The sequence below is a fragment of the Neovison vison genome, chromosome 5 (genome assembly GCF_020171115.1).
Source record: "Neovison vison isolate M4711 chromosome 5, ASM_NN_V1, whole genome shotgun sequence".
Lineage (NCBI taxonomy): Eukaryota > Metazoa > Chordata > Mammalia > Carnivora > Mustelidae > Neogale > Neogale vison.
In genome coordinates, this window is record NC_058095.1 from 5841747 (window position 1) to 5857830 (window position 16084).

The 16084-nt window shown below is 44.9% G+C and overlaps 1 non-coding gene across 1 annotated transcript; it reads left to right on the forward strand.

Annotated features, from left to right (window-relative positions):
- The first annotated feature begins 3031 nt into the window (after positions 1 to 3031).
- Positions 3032 to 3104, forward strand: TRNAW-CCA. The gene has a single exon. It is a non-coding gene; the product is annotated as a tRNA-Trp (tRNA).
- The last annotated feature ends 12980 nt before the right edge of the window (positions 3105 to 16084 follow it).

Consider the following 16084-nt stretch of genomic DNA (forward strand, 5'->3'; position numbering starts at 1 on the left):
AGCATTAAATTCTTGATTTTTGGCTCAAGTCATGATCGCAGGGCCGTGAGATCGAGTCCCGTGTTGGGCTCTGCACTCAGCTGGGCGTCTACTGCACATTCTTTGTCTCTCGCCCCCTGCGCTCGCGCTCACTCTCTCCAAAGCAAGCAAATAAGTTAAAAAAAAAAAAAAGGTCCTTTGTCAGCTGTCAGATTTGAGAGGATGCATTTTACAACCAAGTTTCCACTATGGTGCTGGGTACGCCCGCCATGCTCATTCTGAGGCTTCCCAGAAGCCTTGGGAGTCTGACGGGCCACTCCTCCCCGACCTCTCTCCCTTCCAGAGTTCTCCTGGCTCTTCTGCTTCTTCATGCTTTCAGTGTAAACTTCAGATTTTCTAGTTCCAGGGGGGAAAAAAAGGCTTTGGATGTTTTTATTTGGATCATGTTCAATTTATAAACTACCTTTGGAAGAACTGACATCTTTATGATGATCGGTTTCCCTTTCCAAGAACACAGCACATTCTTTTCGGTTTCATGTCCTTTGGGAATGCTTCAGAGTTTTCCTCGGGGAGGATTTGCATGTTTCCTGTGATGTTTATCCCCAGATATTTTATCTATTTTGTTGACATTGGAAATTAGACCTCTTCGGTCATGCCGTTTCACTGCTGGGTGTTTGTATACGGGAAGGTATTGATTTCTTGATACAGGTTTTGATCTCACTTTCCTACTGAATTCCTGGACTGTTTGAAGTGGTTTGGCAGTTGGTCTCATAGGGACAAAACTGTGTTTAAATCTCAAGTTTAAACTCCACAACTAGGGCAGCTCTGAGAAGGGTCTTCCACTGCTTTGAGATTTCCCTGCACTGGGACTGGCCCCCCAGAATTATTTTATTTTATTTTTATTTTATTTATTATTTATTTTATTTTATTTTTGTATCAGAGAGGGAGTGCATGGGGGGTGTGAAGTTAGGGACAGAGGGAGAGAGAGAATCTTTTTTTTTTTTAAGATTTTATTTATTTATTTGAAAGAAAGAGAGAGAGAGAGTGAGAGAGAGAGAACACAAGCAGGGCAGAGGGAGAGGGAGAAGCAGGCTTCCCACTGAGCAGGATGCCTGATGCAGGGCTCCATCGCAGGACCCTGGGATCAGGACCTGAGCCGAAGGCAGATGCTTAATGGCTGAGCCACCCAGGCGCCCCAGGAGAGAGAAAATCTTAAGCAGGCTCCACACCTAGCATGGAACCCGACACGGGGCTCAGTCTCATGACCCTGAGATCATGACCAGAGCCGAAATCAAGAGTCCGATAACTTAACTGACTGAGCCACCAGATGCTCCCCACAGAGTTAATTTAATAAGCAAACGACTGAGTCTACGAGACGAAGGGCTAAATGAGAAGCTTGATGACTCCGGTCATGAAATCTGACTTTCTCTGTGCCAAAATATGATTTGCACAAAATTCTAAACATTTTTTTTTTAGCTCAAAACATTTTGTTCTGAGCAAAGGATGCAAGTTGTTTTACAAATGCTTTTTGACCATAAACTTACAAACACTTTTATAGCCTGAGAAAAGTAACCTGTGAGGAAAGGTTGCCTTTTCCGGAACAAAATGTCAGATCTGTCAGGATGACTATTATCAAGAAAAAAAAAAAAAAAAGGCAAAAGCAGCAAGTATTGTGAGAATGTGGAGAAATCAGAACCCTCAGGTACTGTTGGTGGGAATACAATGTGGGTGGCCCCTGACTGGCTCAGCGGGCTAAGAGTCCGACTCTTGGGTGCCTGGGTGGCTCATTCGGTTAAGCGTCTGCCTTTGGCTTGGGTCATGATCCCAGATCGAGTCCCACATCGGGCTCACTGCTTGGCGGGGAGTCTGCTTCTCCCTCTGACCCTTCCTCTCTTGTGCTTTCTCTCTCTCTCTCTCAAATAAATAAATAAAGTCTTAAAAAAGAAAAAAAAAAGAGTCCAACTCTTAATCTCCACTCAGGTCTTGATCTGAGGGTCATGGGTTCATGATGGGTGTAGCATGGTTTTAAAAAAAAAATAGGGGCGCCTGGGTGGCTCAGTGGGTTAAAGCCTCTGCCTTCGGCTCAGGTCATGATCCCAGGGTCCTGGGATTGAGCCCCGCATCGGGCTCTCTGCTTAGCAGGGAGAGTGCTTCTCTTCCTCTCTCTCTGCCTGCCTCTCTGCCTACTTGTGATCTCTCTCTTTGTCAAATAAATAAATAAAATCTTTAAAAAAAAAATAGAACTGGGGCGCCTGGGTGGCTCAGTGGGTTAAAGCTTCTCCTTCAGCTCAGGTCATGATCCCAGAGTCCTGGGATCGAGACCCGCATCGGGCTCTCTGCTTGGCAGGGAGCCTGCTTCCTCCTCTCTCTCTCTCTGCCTGCCTCTCTGCCTACTTGTGATCTCTGTCAAATAAATAAATAAAATCTTTAAAAAAGAAATAGAACTACCTTCTGATCCAGCAATCCTATGTCTGGGTATTTATCCAAAGTAACTGAAATCAGGATCTCGAAGAGACATTAGCAGCCCCATGTTCACTGTAGCACTAGTCCCAGTAGCCGAGATATAGAAACAACGTAAACATCCATCAGGAGATGAATGGATAAAGGAAGTCTCTCTCTCTCTCTCTCTCTCTCTCTCTGACACACACACACACACACACACACACACACAGAGGAATACTTTCATCCTTTAAAAAGGAAGGAAACGCTGCAATACGGGGACCACATGGATGAATGGATGAACATGGAGGACATTACACTCAGTGAAACGAGCCAGTCATAAGAGGACAGAGACTGCCCGATTCCCCTGACGGGAGTCCAAAGTAGTCAAATTCACAGACTCAAAGACTAAAAGGGTGGTTAATCAGCAGGCATTAGGTCTCAGTTAAGCAAGACGAAGAAGTTCCAGAGACCCGCTGTGCAGCATGAGACCCCCAGTCAACAGTAACGTATTGTACACATGGAGTTAAAAAGGGTCGATCTCATGCTAAGTGTGCTTAGCACAATAAAATCAAAAAAAAAAGAAAGAAAGAAAGAAGGAAAGAAATGGGGCGCCTGACTGGCTCAGTCGGTAGAGCATGTGACTCCAGATCTCAGGGTCATGAGTTCAAGCCCCATGTTGGGAGTGGAGCCTACTTAATTAAAAAAAATAAAAATTAAAAAAAAAATTATTGACTATAATAGCTGGTTCTGGAACCTCACAGAAAAGGGAAAGTAGGAAATACACATGTAAGCAAAAAAATTCTTTCAAAGCTCCCTGACGATTCTATCACAGGATGAGCCCTGCTCTAGCCCACCGTCCTCCCTTCACAGGATGAGCAAGGGATCGGACACCCAGAGGCAGTATTGAGGGGTTTGTCCAAGGGTTCGGAGCTCTACTTCTTCCTTGCACAGTCGTCTTGTTTTCAGTGCCGTGAGGACCAGACCAGTGACAACACTGTCCTCCTGCTCTCCAGCTGCATCCCTTACCCTAAGAGGTGAAAACAAGGAAAAAATACTTTTAAAAAATAGGACTTCTCCCACCCCCCAAGCCCTTGCTGCCTTTCCTGCCTGGCAAGCTGGTCTGAACTTCAGAAAAAAGATGACTGGGCTTCTCTCCCCACCTCCCTCCCTCTGTGACACCCAAGGTAGCTGGATGTGGCGGGAAGAGCCTTGAAGTCTTTGTCTGTCAGCTTGAGGCTGCTATAACAAAATACCAGAGACCAGCAAGGCCAAGATCACAAAGCTGGCAGATTTGGTTTTTGGAGAAGGCTCTCCTTCAGACACCCCTTCTGCCTCCTCACAAGGTGGGAAAGAGGGGGCTCCGGTCATACAGCCATAAACTCACCATAAAGACCCTAGTCCCATCACCCCACCTAGATCTAATTCTCTCCCAGAGGCCCCACGTCCTCAGACCATCACACTGGGGGTTAGAGCTTCAACATCCGGGTTTGGCAGGGTTCAGCGGGGGACGCCCACGTTCAGTCGATGGCACTTTGTAGTCCTCGCTCTGGACAGTTGTGTAACCTTGGGTGAGTGACCCAACGCCTCTGACTTTGTTTCCTCGTCAGTATGATGGAATATGGTGTCTGCCTCCTAGGGTTTGGGGAGAAGTGAGTAATATATACCTCATCGAGCACGTGCTGGAAATATGGTATTTGCTCAATACATCTTTCTCTCTGTCCATGTGCGGTGGAGGCTGGCTACCCGCCATTTTATCCTCTTCTCTTCCTCTAGAGTAGCAGATGCTCAATGTGTACCTTGTTCCTTTATTACTAGCCGGAATAAAGACCATTTGTCTCAGTCACCCTAGCTTTAAGGTGTGGCCCTGTGACTAAGTTCTTGCCAGTAGGATTCAAGTGGAAGTCTCATGTGGCAACTCCACATAACCTCCCAGAATTCCCTTCTCCCTCAGTCCTTCTTCCGTTCTGTTGCTGGAATCCCAGCCGCCGCCTTGGGTCAGACAGTGAGGGCCACACCTAGGGTGTCGGCCTGGTGAACCAAGACTCTGTGCCCCTGGGACGTTTGTGAGGACAGCTGCCAGACCAGCCCTGGACAGCCTACCCTGGACTTTGATGAATTTAATGCTGCTCCTGTAGGGCTCTGTCCCTCTCTTTGTGGCTGATTCTAACCCTGATACCCTGCCGTTCCTGCGTGCCTACCAAGGGCTCATTCCCCACATTCCCTGACTGCTCTTTTTCTCCAGAGTTCAAGAAGGGGGCAGGGGGACACACCCAAGGTGAGCCAAAAAAAAAAAAAAAAAAGGCATCCAAAGATGCCTCACAGTCTCTCCCCATTCAGCTCTCGACAAGTATAACCGCCCTCCACACCCACATTCCCCGGTCTATAAATACTGGAGGCAGATGTGGAAGAGGGAAATCATCTCATTTGAAGCCAGAGTGGGGTACGGTTTCTTCCATCCCTACACTCCACAGTATCAACCACTGAGCATTTGGTTTTCTTTTCAAAGTTTTTTTGTTTTTTTGTCTTTAGTAATCTCTACACCCAACATGGGCCGCGAACTCTGATGACCCCGAGATCGAGGGTCACACATTCTACTGACTGAGCCAGCCAGGCGCCCCAGCTCCGGAGCAGATGAACGTGGATCTGTGCCAGGTACTGGAGACAGAGAGAATGGGAAGGTCACCAAACACCAACCTTCAGGGAGCTCAAAACGTGGAGGAAGCTGACCAATGACCTATCTCAGGACAGGCGTGGGAGCAGGAGGAGGGCAGGGGGAACACAGGCTTCAGAGAGATGCTGAGAGAAAGAAGAGAAAATTGTATATGCAGAAGCACATGACATCTGGGGCACCTGGGTGGCTCAGTTGGTTCAGTGTTTGACACTTGATTTGAGCTCAGGTGGTGATCTCGAGGTCCTGGGATGGAGCCCTGCATCAGGCTCCACTCAGCAGGGATTCTGCTTGAGGATTCTCTCTCCCTCTCGTTCTGCCCCTCTCCCCACTTGCATTCTCTCCTTCTCTCTCTCAAATTAACATTTTTTTAAAAATGGGGCAACTGGGTACTCAGTCATTAAACCTCTGCCTTCAGCTCAGGTCATGATCTCAGGGTCCTGGGATCGAGCCCCCATCCGGCTCTCTGCTCAGCGGGGAGCCTGCTTCCTCCTCTCTCTCTGCCTGCCTCTCTGCCTGCTTGTGATCTCTGTCTGTCAAATAAATAAATAAAATCTTAAAAAAAAATGAATGCAGGGTCACCTAGGTGGCTCAGTGGGTTAAACCTCTGCCTTCAGCTCAGGTCATGATCTCAGGGTCCTAGAATCGAGTCCCATGGTGGGCTCTCCACTCAGCAGGGAGCCCACTTCCCCCTCTCTCTCTGTCTACTTGCAACCTCTCTATGTCAAATAAATTTAAAACAAAAGGTGAATGCATAAACCAAATGTGGTATATACATGGAAATTGAATATTATTCAGTCATATAAAAGAATGGAGTTCTGATTCATGCTATAATTAAGATAATTAAGATTTTTTAAGATGTATTTATAGAGCACCTGGTTGGTTCAGTTGGTTGGGTATCTGACTGTTGATTTTGGCTTGGGTCGTGGTCTTGGGGTCCTAAGATTGAGCCCTGTGTCAGCTCTGTCCCCAGTGGGGAGCCTGCTTCTCTCCCTCTCCTTCTGCCCCTCCCCCTGCTCACTCTCTCTCACTCAAATAAATAAATCTTTCTTTTTAAAAGATGCTTAACCAACTGAGTCACCCAGGCACCCCAATTTTCAACCATTTTTAAGTATAGAATTCAGTGGCATTCACTCCATTTGCAATGTTGTACAAACATCACTATTTCTTTTTTTCTTTTCAACCATCACTAATTCTAAAATGTTTTTCATCACTCCAAACAGAAACTTTGTATCCATTTCACAATAATTCCCCATCCCACTCCTCCTGCTGGCCCTTGGGAACCCCTACCCTACTTTCCATGTCTATGGATTTACCTATTCTAGATACTTCATATAAGTAGAACCATACAATAGTTCTTTTGTGTCTGGTTTCTTTCACTTCTTTCACTTTCTTTTACATTCAAAACACTTTGAATGTTTTCAAGGTTCATCTACCTTGCAGGGGCATCTGGGTGTCTCAGTCAGTTAAGCCTCTGATGCTTGATTTCAGTTCAGGTTATGAGGCGGTGAGGTCAAGCCCCTCAAAAGTCTGCACGCTCAGCCAGGAGTCTGCTTCTCCCTCTCCTGCCCCTCCTCTGCTCATGCTTTCTCTCTCTGTCTCTCAAAAACATAAATAGTCTTTTTAAAAAAAAATTGTTGAAAATGGGGAGCCTATCTGTCTTACTCATAGAGCATGTGAGTCTTGATCTCAGGGTCGTGAGGTCAAGCACCACGTTGGGTATAGAGATTACTTAAAAATAAAATCTTTTTAATTTTTTTATCTTAAATAGCAAATTATACACGTACGCATATACACACACGTGTACACAAAGGACATTGAATTCTAGAAGAATCAAACTTGCCCACCAGATCATGCGCAGGGCATTGCAAGGGAATGGTTACCGCTGAGGCTGGAGGCCAGGGGGCAAGAGCACGTGATTTTCTCTTATAGAATCAGGACTGTTTGGGTTTCTGTGGTAGTTTCTATCTTACCGCTTTCTTTTTCTTTTTCTTTTTCTTTTTTTTTTTTTTTAAGATTTTATTTTGACAGAGAGAAATCACAAGTAGATGGAAAGGCAGGCAGAGAGAGAGAGGGAAGCAGGCTCCCCGCTGAGCAGAGAGCCGGATGCGGGACTCGATCCTAGGACCCTGAGATCATGACCTGAGCCGAAGGCAGCGGCTTAACCCACTGAGCCACCCAGGCGCCCCCGCTTTCTTTTTCCACTCCAAGCTCTGAACGATCTAATTCTGCTCTCTGAAGAGTTGGATGAATAGAGCAGAATGTAACAGAAGACATGGATGTATTTGAGACATGTATCTTGTGGTGGTTATCGTCAGTCTTTCCCCTTTATCAATGACTGGCAGTCCATGGCCTGGATGTATCACTTCCTATACATTCTGTCCATGGGCATCTCAGATCTTTCCAGTCTGGGTTGCACTGAACCGTCCTTACACAATCTTTTTGTAAACATGTTTTCATTTCCCTTGGATAAACCTTGAAGTGGGATTGTTGGGTCATGGGTGTGTAGATATTTAATTTAATAAGAAACTGCCTGACCTCTTCTCATGTTTGTACCATTTCTTTCTTTCTTTTTTAATGTATTTATTTGACAGACAGAAATCACAAGTAGGCAGAGAGGCAGATAGAGAGAGAGGGGGAAGCAGGCTCCCCGCTGAGCAGAGAGCCCGATGTGGGCCTCGATCCCAGGACCCTGAGATAATGACCTGAGCCGAAGGCAGAGGCCTCAACCCAATGAGCCACCCAGGCGCCCTGTTTGTACCATTTCTTAACCGCACCGGCTGTGTGCAGGAGTTCCAGTTGCTCCACAGATACGCTAACATTTGATGTCATGGATCTCTTAAATTTTAGCCCTTCTGGCGGATGTGTGGTGGTATTTCATTACGGATATAATTTGCGCTTCCTTTCGGCTAATGATGTTGGTGCTTTTCTGCTTGTTTATTACCCATTTGTTTCTCTCTTTGTGAAATGTCTGTGCATCTCTCTTGCCTGATTTGTTTATTGGGTTGTTCACTTCTTTATCATCAACTCTGCATCCGAGTTCGACCGTCCCAGAAGCAGTGCTCCTTGAGTCTGGTGAGATTAGAAGTCGTGGAGAGGGCGCCTGGGTGGCTCAGTGGGTTAAGCCTCTGCCTTCGGCTCAGGTCATGGTCCCAGGGTCCTGGGATCGAGCCCCACATCAGGCTCTCTGCTGAGCAGGGAGCCTGCTTCTCCCTCTCTCTCTGCCTGCCTCTCTGCCTACTTGTGATCTCTGTCTGTTAAATTAAAAAAAAAAAAAGAAGTCGTGGAGGAAGAAGAGGTGGTCTGCAGTTGACTTGGCACACACCAGCCCTTCCTTCATGGTAGAGCTGTACCCACTCTCCCTCTGAGCACCATGTGAAGACTGTCTTCACATGGATACCCCAGGAAACACCTGGGGGGAGCTCAGAAATGGGTAGCAGTTAAGGCGCTGTCACCCACGAAGGTGGACGATCTTATCAGAAAGAGCCAAATGCTGAAAACCAGAAAGCTGGAAGCCAGACACCCCTCCAGCAAACTTAGGAAGCTTTTTTCTCTTTGGGCTGACATTGACATTCCTGATAGCCCCTTGATGTTTGGCTCTACTGAGATGAACAGCAGAAGAAAGTTAAAACGCATAAGGAATCAGCTCTTTAAAGTTACTGGACAGTGAAACCTCTTTCTTTCTTGTGCTTTCCCCCCTTGCCCTTTGGTTAATTTACTGGTCTTTGACTCATTTGCTGAGTAAATCTGAAAGGACAGAAAAAGGAACTTGACCAGCCGTGCCTCTATCTTTGGCCTCATGTGGCCCGTCAGAGCTTCCTCCAGAGCCCTCCATCAATTGTTGCTTTTTCATGATTTTCTCAAACTTACAGCCCAAACCTTAAAAAATAAGCAAGTAAAAGTGAAGGAAACTTACATGCACACAAAAAGCCACATACAGATATTTCCAGAAGATTTTTTTTAAAGATTTTATTTATTTATTTGATAGAGAGAGAGGGATCACAAGCAGGGGGAGTGGGAGAGGTAGAAGCAGGCCCCCTGCTGAGCAGGGAGCCCAACGTAGGGCTCGATTCCAGGACCCTGAGATCATGACCTGAGCTGAAGGCAGACGTTTAGCAACTGAGCCATCCAAGCACCCTATTTCCAGAAGCTTTATTCATAATCACTGAAATGTGGAAGCGACCAAGATGCCCTTCAGTAGGAGAATGAGTGATATGTTCAGACAGCAGTCAGTTACTTAGCACTAAAAACAAGTGAGCTATCATGCCGCAGAGAGATAAGAAGGAACCTTAGATACATATTTCTAAGTGAAAAAAAGCTCCAAAAGGGAAGAAAGCCTGATTTGTTCATTGCTAGATCCCCAGCATCTAACACAGTGCCTGGCCATGCAGACCCTCAATCAATATTTGATGGAAAAAAGTGACAAGGCACAGAGGCTCTTCATCTCCTCCTGAATCATAAGAAAGAGGAAAGAAACAAGGGGAGCCTTGGATGATCAGCTAAGATGTGTACCCCTAATTCGATGTCCATCCAAATAGGGACCACCAACCAAAATCCTTATTTCCAGGCCCAGAAGCTAGACCTGCTTGATCCGGATGAGTGTCCCTACGGAGGGATATCTGCATTTTAAAATAAGCATTCCAGGGACACCTGGGTGGCTCAGTGGCCTTCAGCTCTGGTCATGATCCCAGGGTCCTGGGATCAAGCCCCGCATCAGGTTCTCTGCTCAGCAGGGAGCCTGCTTCCTCCTCTCTCTCTGCCTGCCTCTCCGCCTTCTTGTGATCTTTGTCTGTCAAATAAATAAATAAAATCTTTAAAAAAAAATAAGCATTCCAGATCATGAGCTGAAGTTGAGAACCCTTGAACGCCCACTACAAATGCAGATATTTTTAGACCTTTAGAGGTATAGAAGCAGCAAAGCTTGGACAGCCTGTACGGCCTGTAATCCAATGCCTCCGTTTTCATAGTTGGAAAGCTGCAGCCCAGGGAAAGGAGAGCCTTGCCACAGAGACACAGCGAGTGACCTCCTGGCTCTCGGGGGTCTTCTGGATGGCACGGCTGACCAGCCTACTCGGGCAATAAGAGAGTCTTTCCCCTGTGATTGAAAAGATCATCGGTGAGGCAGTTGATAAATACCGACACTATTTGGTCAAGGCCAAGGGGGTATTTACTTCCTCTGAGGAGGCAGGGGAAGTCCAAGGAAGCTTTTAATAGGTCTCTTTAGGGTAAATTTTGATGAGGTCACAGAAGGATTCACTTCCCCATGCTGACGGGAAACGTTTTTCTCCGGTTTCTCTTTTCACGTGATAGGACTTACTTAACATATTTAACCTGAAATGAAATGACCAGATTCTAAATACACGAAAACTGGAGCCAAGGTGTAAGCCCAGGCAAGCTGGCACCTGCTACGGATCTCATTTCAGCTGAGCTATAAATTTGCCATCCGACCCGGCAGGACGAAGTGATTTCCATGAGTCTTTCCAGTTCTCATTATCTGTAGTTCCCGGAGTCTAACTCACTCTGCAATTAGCCAGTAGCTAAAGTCCTGCCGGCTTAGGTGTGGGGTGGCCATCGGGAGGTCTCTTCTGAAATGGGGGCTCGTTCTAGTCCAGAACAAAATAGAACCAAAGATCTCTCGAGTTGAAGAGATTGTGTGGGGAGAGGTGGCCGTCAATCCACGAAACTGATGAAAACAGAGATATAACACAGAGGCTGGGCTTTCGTGGGGATATAAGGCAATGACCAAGCAAAGAGCTAGAGGAGGACAAAGTGAGGCGTATTTTCAAGAAGGACAGAAAGTCAAATTTCTGTACCTGGTTCTGCCCACTGTGGGCCGCCTTAACATTTTTTTTTCTTTTTTCTTATTTTAGAAGATTTTACTTATTTATTTATGTATTTATTTAACACAGAGAGAAAGTGCATAAGCAGGGGGAGCAGCAGGCAGAGGGAGAGGGAGAAGCAGGCTCCCCACTGAGCAGGGAGCCCAACATGGGGCTCGATCCCCGGACTCTGGGATCATGACCCGAGCCAAAGGCAGATGCTTAACCGACTGAGCCACCCAGATGCCCCATTTTTTTTTCTTTTTTTTTTTTCCTTAAGATTTTTATTCATTCATTTGAGAGAGAGAGAGAAACTACACGCAGTGGGGAGAGGGAGAAGCAGGCTTCCCCTTGAGCAGGAAGCCGGATGCGGAACTTGATCCCAGGATTTGGAGATCATGACCTGAGCCAAAGGCAGATGATAACCGACTGAACCACCCAGGTGCCCCTATTTTTTTTTCTAAGCAGGATCAACGAGGGGCTCGAACTCAGGAAGATGAGATGGAGATCTGACCTGAAATCAAGAGTCAAAGTCAAGAGTCACACACTTAACGGACTGAGCCACCCAGGCGCCCCCACCTTAACATTTTTAACTACCCTTTTCCCATGTGGACAATGCTTATCAGCACTTAACACTGAATGAAGAGAAGCAGAAGTCAAAATGTTGTGCACATGTGAACAGCTGATTTCAACAAAGGTGCAAAAGGCAATTTGGGGGAAAAAATAGACTTTTCAACAAAAACAGTGACTTCTAGGTGCTGAAACAAAGAAATATCCAAATGCAAAAACAAAACAAAAAACAAAAACAAAACCCAAAAAACAAAAAAAGGAAGAAATACTTCAATCCATATCTCACACATACACGTAAGTGAACCCACGGGTTCCTGGCTGGCTCAGTTGGGAGAGCTTGCAACTCTCTCTCTTTTATTTAAAGTTTATTTATTTATTTTCTAGTAATCTCTACACCCAATGTGGGGCTCAAACCCTGAGATCAAGAGTCACACATTCTCCAGTTGAGTCAGCCAGGCATCTTGCATGTGACTCTTGATCCTGAGGTCACAAGTTCAAGCCCCATGTTGGGCCTAGAGCTTGCCTTTAAAAAAAAAAAAAAAACCCTAAATGAATCAGAGACATACATGTAAAATGTAAAACTACAAAATTTCTGTTAGAAAACGTAGGAGAAAAATCCTTATGGCCTTTGGCTAGGCTAGGAATTCTTAGGTATGATAACAAAAGCATGATCCAGTAATGGGAAAAAAAGATCAATAAACTGGACTTCGTTAAAATTAACAACTTCTTCTCTTTGAAAGACATGATTTTTTCAAGCCACATATAGAATAGTAAGCTACATATATAATGATAAGTGGCTTATATCCAGAAAGCGGAAAAACTCCCAAAATTCAACAATAAGAAACAAAGCAATTCAATTAAAAATGGGCGAAGGATTTGAGCAAATTTTCACCAAGAAGATACAAGGATAGCAAGTAAGTACACAAAAAGGCACTCAACCTTAGTCACTAGGGAAATGCAAATAAAAATCACAGTGAGATTTTACTACTTATCTGTTAAAATACATAGATTTATAAAGAATGACCTCACTGACGATGTGGAAGAATTAGAAATGTCATCCTGCACGCAGGGACGTGAAATAGTACAATCACTTTGTAAAAATTGGGCAGTATCTCGAAGAGTTAAACATACACTGACCCTATGATCTAGTCATTCCACACCAAAGTCCATACCCCAGAGGAATTAATGCAGATGTCCATACAAAGACTTATGAATGAATATTTACAGCAGCTTTATTTGTAATAGCCCTTAACTGGAAACAACCCAAATAAGTAAATTGTTGCCCAGTCATACAGGGGAATATTACTCAGCAAGGAAAAGGAATCAACTCATAATACACACGATGTGGATAAATCTCAGGGTAATTATGCTGAGGAAAAGGAGCCAGACAAAAAGAACATCATGTATAATTCCATTTATATAAAATTCTATAAAAGGCTGACTAAACTACATGACAGAAAGCAGATCTGTGATTGCCTGGGGAAGAGGGGAGAAGAAGGTAGGATAGTAAAGAGGGTGAGGAATCTTTTGGAGTCACAGACATATGTTCACTATTGTGTGGCAATGTGCCTTTGGCTTGGGTCATGATCTTAGGGTCCTGGGATTGAGCCCCGCATTGGGCTCTTTGCTCAGCGGGAAGCCTGCTTCTCTCTCTCTCTGCCTGCCTCTCTGCCTACTTGTGATCTCTGTCTGTCAAATAAATAAATAAAATCCTAAAAAAAACACATAAAATTGTTCACTTGGAATACATGTAGTCAATTATATCTGTATTATACCTCAATAAAACTATTTAAAAATTGTGATGAGCCTAGAATGTCTTGTTACACCCGCAAGTGAGAAAACTAGTCATTTTGTCAAAAGGATTCAGGGCCAACTTGAATAGGCACCTAGCGAAAGAAGGGGAAATGTGTCAATTAGGATACTAACTAGAATGGATTGAAAGAGAACAAATATATTAAATTATTTTATTTTTTAAAAGATTTTATTTATTAATCTGAGCACAAGTAGGGGGAGCTGCAGGCAAAGGGAGAGGGAGAAGTGGCCCCCAGTGAGCAGCGAGCCTAACTTGGGCCTAGATCCCAAGACCCTGGGATCATGACTTGAGCTATAGACAGATGTTTAATCAACTGAGCCACCCAGGTGCCCTTTATTTTTTAAAAGATCTTATTTATTTGAGAGAGAGTGAGAGCGAACATGTGCAGGGTGAGGGACGGAGAGAGAGGGAGAAGCAGACTTCCCACTGAGCAAGGAGCCTAACATGGGGCTCCATCCCAGGACTCCAACACAGGGCTCGATCCAAGGACCCCAGGATTATTACCTGAGCCAAAGGCAGACACTTAACCTACTGAGCCACCCAGGCACTCCTATTTTATTGTTTTTGGTTTTTTTAAGATCTTATTTATTTATTTATTTGACAGAGACCACAAGTAGGTAGAGAGACAGGTGGAGAGAGAGGAAGGGAAGCGGGCTCCCAGCCAAGCAGAGAGCCCGATGTGGGGCTCGATCCCAAGACCCTGGGATCATGACCTGAGCCGAAGGCAGAGGCTTTAACCCACTGAGCCACCCAGGCGCCCCCTATTTTATTGTTTTTAAGTGAACTCTACATCCAATATGGGGCTTGAACTCACAACCCCGAGATCAAGAGTCACATGTTCTATCAACTTAGACAGCCACGTGCCCCAAGAATATGTTTAAATCCATGTGTTCATAATGATAGATAAAAAATATGTTTTATGGGTGCCTGGGTGGCTCAGTGGGTTGAGCCGTTGCCTTCGGCTCAGGTCATGATCTCGGGGTCCTGGGATCGAGTCCCGCATCGGGCTCTCTGCTCGGCGGGGAGCCTGCTTCCTCCTCTCTCTCTCTGCCTGCCTCTCTGCCTACTTGTGATCTCTCTCTGTCAAATAAATAAATAAAATCTTAAAAAAAATATATGTTTTATGTTGGCACCTGGCTGGCTCAGTCCATTGAGCACGCAACTCCTGATGTCAGGTCCATCAGTTCGAGCTTCATGTTGGGCATAGAGCTTATTTTTTAAAAAATTAAAAATAAATTAATTAAAACAAAATAAAATGTTTTATGGTCATAACGATAATAACAATAAAAAATCTCATTGATCGATAACCTTTGGAATATACTAGGGAACCAATTAATTACTTTGAAAACTGTTAAAAATAAAGAGTTTATTCTTCCTTTCTTCTATGATGAGGACCTCGTGTAATTAATTAATCAATGAAGGGATGTTCCTCTTCCAGGTATTCCAGCTTAAATGCTAAAGTGATGTCACTGTTTACAGCCCCTAATCAATGCAATGATATTAATGGCTGCAAACACCACAAAATGAGAGACAGGCACGCATTTTGATTCTCCTTATGGAGGTACACAATTCCACATAAGTAATCTTTTTTTTTTTTTAAAGATTTTATTTTATTTATTTGACAGAGAGAGATTACAAGTAGGCAGAGAGGCAGGCAGAGAGAGAGGAGGAAGCAGGCTCCCTGCTGAGCAGAGAGCCCGATGCGGGACTCGATCCCAGGACCCTGAGATCATGACCTGAGCCGAAGGCAGCGGCCCAACCCACTGAGCCACCCAGGCGCCCCCACATAAGTAATCTTGTTAAAAAAAAAATCAAACGTGATTTGATCAGATCGCTTAGATCTCACTACCAATATCCAGAGAACACAGGAGGCAAAGGAAGATCTTAAGACAATTCCATGCAGATGCCACCAGCAAGATCCAGCTTGCGGAAAACTCAACAGGACAAACCACCTACTTTCTTAAAAAAGAAATGAATAGAGGCACCTGAGTGGCTCAGTGGGTTAAGCCTCTGCCTTCAGCTCAGGTCATGATCTCAGGGTCCTGGGATTGAGCCCAGCATTGTGGTGGTGGGGGGGCTCTCTGCTCAGTGGGGAGCCTGCTTCCTCCGGCCTCTCTGCCTACTTGTGATCTCTGTCAAATAAATAGATAAAATCTTTAAAAAAAAAAAAAGTGTTTAAAAGGGAAATTCTTGTCTTTTTAAAGATACATTCTGAAATGTTAACTGGTGAAATCATATGATGTCTGGTATTTATTTCAAAATAATGTTGGGGGAATGATGTTTTCAAATTGTGCGTCAAAGTGATTGCACTAATGGGGAAAATGCAATTTTAAAAATCAGGAAGAAATACTGTCCTGCAAAAACACTGATGCTACTTGGCGTGAAAGCGGTAGGATGAGCCATTTCCCCCTGCGTTTCTACATTTCTGCAGCGTCTGTAATGTATTTTATTTTTATGAGAAATTATACATAATAAACCCTAGGGGGAAACAAAATTCTACACTTTTGCCGTCCTCTTCCTGGTTTCAAAAACCCATCTACTCTCCCAAGTCCTCCAGGTTTTAGCTAAACTTCCCGCCATCTCTTTCCCAAGTTTAGATTATCGGGGTTCCAGGACTACGAGGGTTTTGAAGAAAGCGGGTCAAATTCAGAGCACCCAACCTCGCCCCCGCTCGAAGACGATAGGAGCCACGCGCCATTTAGCGCTGCGACCTCCCAAGGGCACATCCGTACTTCAAGAAGCGCCACCTTCCCACGCGTGAATAACATTCGCGCACGCGCGCGTAGTGAGACT